This window comes from Sesamum indicum, linkage group LG1 (assembly GCF_000512975.1).
Source record: "Sesamum indicum cultivar Zhongzhi No. 13 linkage group LG1, S_indicum_v1.0, whole genome shotgun sequence".
NCBI lineage: Eukaryota > Viridiplantae > Streptophyta > Magnoliopsida > Lamiales > Pedaliaceae > Sesamum > Sesamum indicum.
In genome coordinates, this window is record NC_026145.1 from 6,378,269 (window position 1) to 6,389,315 (window position 11,047).

Here is an 11,047-nt window from a genome sequence, read left to right on the forward strand (position 1 = left end):
CTACACTATTAATTTACCACGATTAAAAAATCATGATAAACATTCGCTATAACTTTATTTAGTGATCCGAACATTTGTCATATACAAATTTTACTTTTCAGATGTATAAAGCTAATATTTTGACATATATCAATTACAAAAATAATGACTAATCAATATTTATAATGATTTTTTATTTTTAATCATTATAATTAACCATGACAAAAATTTTAATTTCTTCTGGTGATTCATACACATTACTTTGTGTGAACAATTGCAAGATTTTCAGAAAAAGAAGGGGAGAATCTAATCTTCAAACCAATGATCTTCACTACAGATGCATCACCAACTTTCTGACAAACCACGATGCAATCATGCGGTTTTACGAGGCCAACAGCCTTGCCGTGATACAAATCAAGCTTCAAGACGGACTTGTTCATTGCAGTCATGGGAAAAAGGCCTCTGACTATCAGGGATTGCGGCGCCTCTAAAGCACCACTGAAGTCCATTGCAGCTGATTTGTCTTCAAAAACGTGGAATGACTACTGATAAGACAGGAATGGTAGGTCTGTACTTAGCTATTAGTGTTGCAGCTCGTCCGCATGAAGTGAAACAAATGATGACAGATGCCTTCACCTTCACGGCAGTATTGACTCCAGGTGTGTCATCGGCTCGCCAACGTACTTGACAGTATTTTTGAAATAGAGATTCGGATTGTAACCCTTTTCTGCCTGGGACCAAAATTGATGGGGGTAAAACCCTATCTTCTCGTAAAAAGACAACTTTGCCCTTGATGGGGCCCAAAATCGCAAGTTTGCCAGTATGACCCGCGCCACTTTTACCGGGTCGGGTCGCGACCCGACCCGACGACCTAGAACACGTGGCACGCGCGTAGCGGGTCGGTAGACCCCCTGGCTCTCTATATATACCTCCCAGTCAGTGTATTAAAGGTACGTCGTCTTGACCACATTTCACCTTCAGCTCGCTCTTTTCTTATAGCGACCCCATATTTCGACCTCAACCAAACACTGACTTCAGCATCGGAGGGCCTTAGCTGGGGGCCACCCCAGCAAGCCTAACGATCTGCTTCTTTTCTCAGGGCCCAATCACTAGTCTGGGAGAGGAGCGACCTCGAACCGCTTGGGAGATCGAACCAAGGAGGTCGCGTAGATTTCGACCCGGATCAGTTGGCGCCGTCTGTGGGAATCTGAGGAAAGCTCCTTTAGATTTGGTTTGAGGAAGAATTCGCCATGTCAGAATCATCAATGCGTGAACAAGAGGGAAGGTGGCATCTAACCGATGAAGAGAAGCGGCGGATGATCGGGATAGCGAGTAAGAAGGCCATGGAGGAGCACTGCCCATCTGTCAGGGAACCCTCAGGGAAAGGACGGACGGAAGAACGGAGAAAAATGATCTTGGCTGGTCAAGTAGAAGGAACGGTTCGCATGAGGAAGAGTAAGGAGATGCTGCCAAGAACCAGTCGGGTGAGAGAGAGATCAGCTACCACATCTAGCAACAGTAAGGTAGGACAACCAGCGACCTCCAGAGTTGAAGTGGGAGGCGTAAGAAGGCAGATAGAGAAACTGAAGCAACAGTTAGAAGACCTGAAGAAGCGAAGCGACCTGAAGAAGCAAGGCGACCTGGCTAGGCAAAATACGAACTCGCCCTTCACCAACGAAATGCTATCCGAAGTTGGTCCAAATTTTCGACTACCCGATCTACCTAGATACGATGGGACGAAGGACCCGCGCGAGCACATCACAACATTCGAAATGGTAATGAATTTATATGGGCAAACAGATTCTATTAACGCAAGGCTGTTTGTGACTACTTTGACAGGGAAGGCACAAGAATGGTTCACCGGCTTGCCTAACGGGACCATTGGATCATACGATCAATTGATGCACGGGTTCGCATACCACTTCGCTAGCAAACAAAAGTCGAAGAGATCAGCGGTCCACTTATTTGCAATCCGGCAGGGAAGAGAGGAATCTCTTAAAGATTTTATGGGGAGATTCAATAATGAGACATTGGAAGTGCAGGAGCTGCGGATTGATATGATGACGAGTATATTAATACACGGTTTAAAGAAGGGACCGTTCGCATCAGCATTAGCTAGAGATCCCCCCGGAGATGTAGAACAATTGATGCTTTTGGCCCACAAATACATCAACGAGGAGGAGATGAATACAATCAAGGATAGAGAATGGGAAGGAGATCGAGAACGAAATCGAAATAGATGAAGGTAGCAATCCACTACAGTGGGTATGTTTGTATCTTTATTTGCATGACGGATGATTATTATCTTTTTGAAATGTTCGTATTTACATCACAAATCATGTACGCAATTACAATATTTGGTTGAATTAGCACGTATGAATGTTCCCATGAATTAAATAGCTCCAGTAGTATCCTACTCTACGACGCAATGTCACGCAACCATCAACTACGCGACCTGCAAAAGGCGCGATCTCATTGTGTCTGTGAAAGACCATCAACTACGCGACCTACAAAAGGCGCGATCTCATTGTGTCTGTGAAAGACCATCAACTACGCGACCTGCAAAAGGCGCGATCTCATTGCGTCTGCGAAAGACCACCAACTACGCGACCTGCAAAAGGCGCGATCTCATTGCGTCTGTGAAAGACCATCAACTACGCGACCTGCACAAGGCGCGATCTCATTGTCTGTGAAAGACCACCAACTACGCGACCTGCAAAAGGCGCGATCACATTGTGTCTGTGAAAGACCGTCTATAAAGGGCCAACTACGAGGCCTGGAAAGGGTACAACCTGGCAGGACAACATAAGGTGCAAAATCGTCTGATGACCATTGATTAGGCGATCTAAAAGAATGCATCCTCGTCAGCCAAAGCCGATCAATGCGATCAGGAGAAGTGTGATTTTCACTCCAGCTCTCCCTATATTTGAGGTCAGATTGATGATTATCTTAATGGAATTATGGGAATTCGAAGATGAAAGGGGAATCTCTCATAAAGAAGGAAGTTCATTGAAGAGGAAAATTTACAGATTCTACCTCAACTCTGAGGTAAGTACAAGGATCGGCGTAAACGATTACAAATTGAAGTACAAGAGCCTACTTATCTACTGCATCTTCACCACTACCCTCAAGGTCCATTGTGTCTGTGAAAGACCGTCTATAAAGGGCCAACTACGAGGCCTGGAAAGGGTACAACCTGGCAGGACAACATAAGGTGCAAAATCGTCTGATGACCATTGATTAGGCGATCTAAAAGAATGCATCCTCGTCAGCCAAAGCCGATCAATGCGATCAGGAGAAGTGTGATTTTCACTCCAGCTCTCCCTATATTTGAGGTCAGATTGATGATTATCTTAATGGAATTATGGGAATTCGAAGATGAAAGGGGAATCTCTCATAAAGAAGGAAGTTCATTGAAGAGGAAAATTTACAGATTCTACCTCAACTCTGAGGTAAGTACAAGGATCGGCGTAAACGATTACAAATTGAAGTACAAGAGCCTACTTATCTACTGCATCTTCACCACTACCCTCAAGGTCCTCCACCAAGACCGCAAATTCATCATTATGTTGCAAAGGGGGTTCTTCAGGGAACGCCGCGAGATTACCATCCAAGGACGGGTCGGTCCAGTTCGTGTCGAACCCATCAGCGAACCCCTTCAGCTTCTTTATTTGAGAAATGCAGCGATTAAAACCTTCTATGAGGTAGTCAGCAGACTTAGCCTCCACAGCGGTTGTGAATGCGGTAGACTTCATGAAATCTCGAGCTCCCTGTAGCCGAGTGTCCGCCAAGGTCTTCTTATAGTCATCAGAACTCAGGTACTGGTCGCGACCTTGACTCCGGGCAACTTCGAGCTGGTGTTGATGCTCTTCTGAGAATAGATATTCCTCTCGACCAGCTACCCGACCCGCAGAAAAGCCTTCAGCCTTAGCCGATTCCACTGAAGACGCGACCTTCTGCCTGAGCTCTCTTAATTGAGCCTCTAGTTCGGACTTCTGAGCCTCGAGCTCGACCTTCTCTTTCTCACAGGTCGCTAACTTCGAGCTCTTTTCCTCGAGCAGCTTGTCAGCGACCATCTTCTCATGTCGCCAGTAATTGCACTTCAAAGACAAATGATGCCCGAAAGCTGAGACCTACATATAGCAGCAGAGAATTAGCTAAGGCAAAAACGAAAGAAGCTGATGAAGTTGGTAGAACACTACCTGCGCGAGGGAGTGAGCAAAGTTCTGCTCGACCCGAATGTGCGACATGGGAGCCAGGAGAGCTTGATCGCGGGGCAGGATAGTGGACTTATACAACTCCCAGGAGTCTTGGCCAACATGGGTCTTCAACACAGAACTTTGGCCTGAAATTGCCCAATTCGGTATCAGCCTCTCACCCTCCATGGCAACCGGACTGTATGAAGGCGATTGGAGGTCCATCTGGGTCTCTCTCCACCAGGCAGTCAGCTCGTCAACTACCTTCAGATTTTCGTTCTCCGCTGAAGAATCTGCCTTGGATTTCTTTTGGGAGGAGGGATTAGGTCGCGGGGAACTCCGCTTCCTCTTAGACGGCTCTGAAGCGACCTGCTTCCCCTTGGACTTCTTCCGTATGAGTGGTTCAGGATCACTTGGCTCTTCGGAGTCCTTCGGCAAATGCTCAGGAGTGGGATCGTTATCCCCACTGGCGACCTCAATAGGAGTCGGGCACGGACTCAGAGATCGAACCCTGTGCGACCTCGACGCATCTTCTGAAGGAGCAGATGGAGTACGCTGGGAGTCTGGGCCCGAAGGAGGAACTGCTCGCTTAGCCCTTTTGGCACGAACCATTCTTGCAATGCGGGCATCCATCACGGCGGAATCTGCAGAGACAAACCAGTCACCACTAAGTACCAGAAATTACGAACAGAGGAAGGTAAGAGATTGATAATAATGATCACCTAAAGAGCCCCGGGTTTGAATAGGTGCCGGACTGAGACCTGCGAGCTTCAGGGTATGCTCCGTCAAAAGCAATTGGGCTTGATATTGATACTGGGTGATAGTAACAATGAGGTCGTCATCTAACCCTACGCCGTGAACTTTGGGTTCGGGTTTAGTAGTTCGCCAGTCACAAGGGAATGGCCAGGCTTGGTTAGGAGGAGGTCGAAGGAAGAAAAATTTGTCTTTCCAAGAGCCCACATTGGACTTTAGCTTGGTAACAAAGGAGCAGTTTGGTTTGGCAGTGAGATAGAAGAAACCCTGGTCGCCTGACCTCTTCGAGGTCGTAAACTTGTAAAGCGACCAGAAGCTATCGAAGTCGGGTTCAAGCTCGAAGTATTCCATTATGATAATAAAGGATAAAATATGGCAGATGGAATTGGGAGCTAGTTGCATGGGACCTATCTCTAACCTAGATAAAATTCTAGCAATGGTACGAGGAAGGGGAAAACGCAAGCCCGCAGCTAAATGTACAATCGAAATCGGACAACTACCGGGTGGAGGTCGATTCATGCGATCCGAGGGAGAAGGAAGAATAATTTCGTAATCTAGAGGAATATAGTACGTAACAAAGGAGCAGTTTGGTTTGGCAGTGAGATAGAAGAAACCCTGGTCGCCTGACCTCTTCGAGGTCGTAAACTTGTAGAGCGACCAGAACCTATCGAAGTCGGGTTCAAGCTCGAAGTATTCCATTATGATAATAAAGGATAAAATATGGCAGATGGAATTGGGAGCTAGTTGCATGGGACCTATCTCTAACCTAGATAAAATTCTAGCAATGGTACGAGGAAGGGGAAAACGCAAGCCCGCAGCTAAATGTACAATCGAAATCGGACAACTACCGGGTGGAGGTCGATTCATGCGATCCGAGGGAGAAGGAAGAATAATTTCGTAATCTAGAGGAATATAGTACCTCTCTCTAATCGCATCAGCTGTGAAGTATAAAGTGCTCTCAATGGTTAGCCAAGGTTTATCAGTTGGTTCACCCTCGCTATGTTCGGGGGTCATTAGCGAGATCGCTATCTCCGGGTCACTTCTACCTACGCTAGGGGATCCTATCTGTTTTCTACGAGCCATGGGTATTTGTGAGGTCGCAGAGGAGCTGCCGGGACTACCCGAAGAACTCGCAGATGAACTACCAGAACTAGACGAACTACCAGAGCTACTCGAACTACCAGATGAGCTACTAGAACTACTAGGCTTGGAAGACATAATATTAAAAGGAGGTCGCTCGGAAGTACCTGGCTAGAAGGCAGGTCGCAGCTAGAGGAGGCAGATCGCGCGAGGAACGATTGAGATTGAGAATGAAGCAGAACCGCAGTCGAACCTCCCTGTATTTATAGGGGTAAATTTATGGAGATCCGTGTCGAAAGGCAACGGTCGGATATCGAGATGACGATGATGATCTAAGGGACGAGATCGATGGACCATTCGACTTCCCTTAGCGTGCTACTCACACTAAGAAAAGTAGGGGAGTAATGATGGGGGTAAAACCCTATCTTCTCGTAAAAAGACAACTTTGCCCTTGATGGGGCCCAAAATCGCAAGTTTGCCAGTATGACCCGCGCCACTTTTACCGGGTCGGGTCGCGACCCGACCCGACGACCTAGAACACGTGGCACGCGCGTAGCGGGTCGGTAGACCCCCTGGCTCTCTATATATACCTCCCAGTCAGTGTATTAAAGGTACGTCGTCTTGACCACATTTCACCTTCAGCTCGCTCTTTTCTTATAGCGACCCCATATTTCGACCTCAACCAAACACTGACTTCAGCATCGGAGGGCCTTAGCTGGGGGCCACCCCAGCAAGCCTAACGATCTGCTTCTTTTCTCAGGGCCCAATCACTAGTCTGGGAGAGGAGCGACCTCGAACCGCTTGGGAGATCGAACCAAGGAGGTCGCGTAGATTTCGACCCGGATAAAAAATGGCAAAATTTTCCGACAGTTGATATTGTCTCAATGGGGTATAATCCCCGCAGGGTTTCCGCACCTAAAAGAATAGCATCACTACCCTCGAGTACAGCATTTGCAACACGAGTTGGTCTTAAGTTGTCAGTCATACTGTCCACAACACGAGTGATGATTGCTGGCTTCCCTGCTATGTTGCATTTGTAAAGAGCTTCCTTTCGATATCAAAATACCTTCTCTGACGGGAGGTCTATTCTCTATTCCAAGATTTCCACGAGCGAGGATTATGCCATCGGCTTCTTTGAGAATCTCGTCAAAATGGATCAAACCCTCCACATTCTCAATCTTGGCAAAAACCTGTGTCTGGTTCAGGTCGCCCAATTTGGAAAGAAAAACTCACGTGCATGTCCAACATCTTCTGCACGTCGAGCATATATAAGAAAGTGAAAGGAAATCTATTTTATTTCGGAGTCCCCAAGTGCTTATAACCTCCTTGTCCTTAGCAGTGAGGGTTGGAAGGCCAATACGGATCTGAGAGATGTGTAGAGTATACAATGGCCCAGCCAAGATGGCAGAATTCTTGATCAGACAAACCACATATCCTCGTCTTTCACCTCAGATACCTCCAGCCAAACTGAAGTTATTTCTCTTCCAGTAAACAAGTACTGGCCAATGAAATTATCATCAGGCTCTTTCACTGCCTTGGATAGCCCACTAAAATTAATGGGAAGTAAATCTGAAGTAGCTTCTTTATCTTGATCAGGTGTCAGGATGACGAAGGAATCTTCCTCGAGGATAATAGGGTGCTCGGATTTGTTGACAATTAGCAGCTCTGGACCCACTGTATCAAGCATAACTGCACAGAGTTTTTTCGTCGTCTGGATGGCCACTTTCAAATTCTCCAGTGTTTCTTGGTGCAATTCAGCATCGCCCCATGAGAAATCAAATCGCGCAACAGACATTCCAGCCTTAAGACACCCAGAGATAACCTCGACAGACGGCGAATTGGGGCCTAGTGTACCAATTATCATTGTCAATGCTGGAAAGAAATTAGGCTTAGATGGCTCAAGAATTGGAGCCATCCTGATCGGCTCTTCAAGAAGACACTTAATTGGACACCATTTTCACGCACAAGCACACAGTGGAGAGTGAATTTCTGTGTGGATAAAATGTGGGAATGGTGATGAGGGTAGCTGGGAAACAGCGATGACAGAGTGAGGAAATCAACAATTTTTGCTTCCCATTTACTGCTACTGTTTCCTTCTTCCAACCAAATCAATGTGCTGTCCCCTCTCTCTTTAATTAACTTCAAATTTATCCCTCCAACCATTTTTAGGCATTAATTTGCAGCTAAATTTTATGATTTTTCTGAACTACCCATCATAAAATTCGACCTTGCTGATATAAATCACTTTGGTCCCTCACATTTAAATTTCTTGTGCAATTTACTCCTTTTGCCATAGATTTTTGTATAGGAAAAACTTAACCTTTTTGTCAAAACAGTTTTTGCATAAAAAGAATTTAATACTTTGCATAGAAAAAAAAAAATACTTTTATCAAAAATCAATACTTTTTGTCAAAATACTTTTACATTTAAGAAATTATTTTCGTCAATGTATACTTTATTATGGAGAAAAAACTAATAATTTTGTCAAAATGTATATTTAATTTTATGACATATTTGTTTATGAAATAATTTAGTTTGTAATATATTTATATATTTTTTTTGTATGTCATATTTCTAAAGTCAACCTTTAACTCGAAAAATTAATTAGTTTTAATCATATTTCAAAAAAAAAAAAATGTTGTAATGTGTTAATTAACTTTTAAAAAGATATGTTTGATGCACAAAATTATATTGCTGTACTTGAGAAAATCCTACATTAAGTTATACAAACATAGTTAATAATTTAAACATAGGGAAGGAGAAGGAAGGAAAATTCTAATTCACACTCGAGTGAACTGAACTAATTATACAATAATGCTCCGGTCTACTTTCAGAATCGTATTAAATAAATGATAGAATTATTCTTTATTAAATAAATGATAAAAAATCCTTGTCTAATTAGTTAGGTTCTTATTTATATGTATTATCAAAAAAGGATAAATTCAATCAAGTGTTTACTTGGATATATCCACATTCTTTTAATAGCATTACAAAAAAATATTTTATAGTAACGATTTTTGTAACGGCCAAATTATTAATTTGAAAACGTTTTTGAAAATTGTAATGGCACAACCTACTGCGTCTTTTTCGAGCGTTACAAAATATTTGTAACAGTTTGCTTCAAAGCCGTTACAACTTGTAACAGTGTTATTAATGGCGTTGTGCCACCGTCACACTAGTAGTTCAATTGCAAAAATATGAATTTCGACCTGTTTTTGGAACGACCAAATTAAATTTGATTTTATTATTATTGGAACAGCCTTTGTAACACGTTTAGGTATGATTGCACTTGAATATAGAAGTGGCATTTCGAATACTTTTTAACGGCAATACATTATATTGTAATGATTATTGTATTGAGTTTTGTATTTCTGTTTTAAACTGTTGTTGTAACAGTTTTTTAACTCCTTATGTATATGTTGGTTTGAGTTTTGCAAATGCCTTTGTTACTTCCTTTTACATTGGCGTTTTTCGAAATTGATAACTATCTTTTTCATGGTCATTGTAACGGTTGCATGACTCTATGATATTGTACTTATTCCAAGCGCTGTTACAAATATAATGACAAAAAATATTTTTATTAATATTTAATTTTATTTAATATATTTTAATATTTTATTTTGTAAAAATAAATTATTAAATTTTTATTATATCAAGGTAGTTTTAATTTTTTAATGTGCAATATTATATAAAAATAATAATATAACAAGAAAATAAAAATAATTTAATTACAAAAGGAAATGTATGTATACAAATAAAAAAAAACTAATCTAAATTAGCACCCCCTTCGACCATTGGTTCTCTGTTGTCACCGTCGGGTACTAAGGGATCAATTGGAGGATCAAGTCAGGTGGGATCCATTCTCCACATCCACTCCTCGAGCCTCGTTACCCGATCATCAAGGTCAGGGAGCAGCGGTTTTGGTGGAGAGGGTGATGAAGCAGTGGACCCGCTAGGTTGTCATGGTCCAGCAACAGTGTGGTGGGCTTCGAAGCCAAGATGGAATACTCAGCCGCTATTCCAACCGCCCGCTGCTGACTACCACACCTATTGCTCATTCGGGCCGAGCCTTGAGAGGACAACGGAGGCTCTTGATTATTCTCTGGCGTTCCTCCATCATCTTCAGGAACAACTCCTACGAATAGATTAAATGTTATATTTAAAAAAATAATTTTAAATTCTAAAATTAAATTATTTTTTATACTTACCTCGACCTCCGCTGCCCTTGGGTCACTCCATTGGACGTCCGAGTTGTGCCTCCTATTTAAACATCATTTAAAAAAATGATTAGAAATTTAAAAATATATTAAATTAATACTATAGGTTAAAATACTTACCATCTTATGCGTGGGCTCCAACAGAGATGAACCCCAGTAGTAGACAGTAGCAGCTGCGTCGGGGTTGTCTGACCGATTGACCTTATTCTTCACCGACTGTGCCTAGAATTCTGGGCTCTCCTAGTACACTAGAAGCTGGCGTCAGATCTCCTCGGCCAGCCACAACAGTCAGGCCAACTGATTTTGGATGTCGGCGAACCGCTTTCGCAAAAACTTACCAGCCTGCAATTTGACGACCTGGAACATTGACTCATCATCACAGTCCTACTAGTAAGACAATGTAAATTTCACATATTAAAAAAATATAAATATTAGATAAAAACATATATATATATATATATTACTTAAAATTAAATATTATTCTTTCCTTTAAATTGTTAAACCAGAATAACTGGTGCTCCTGTGAGATCTGCGATATGCTCTTAGACGATACTATCGATTTCAGTGTAAAAGTTTCGTTCGGACCTGAAAAAATAATTAAATATTAAAAATAATATAAAGTTCCTAAAATTTTATAAAATAATTTAATAGATTTACCTACGTACCTCGCATCCTAAAGGCTGACATAGTATCTCTAGGACACTGGTGGCAATGGTTGTGGTGCATCCCATGGCCTGGCCTGTGTGCTGCTGGGTCCTACCGCATCTGACCCCATTGTGGGGGACTCTGCAGGAATCGACGACGGCGGGGACACAGGCTCCA

The 11,047-nt window shown here is 42.8% G+C and overlaps 1 pseudogene; it reads right to left on the reverse strand.

The window, feature by feature from the left end:
• On the reverse strand, positions 237-7,938 carry LOC105158706 (annotated as a pseudogene).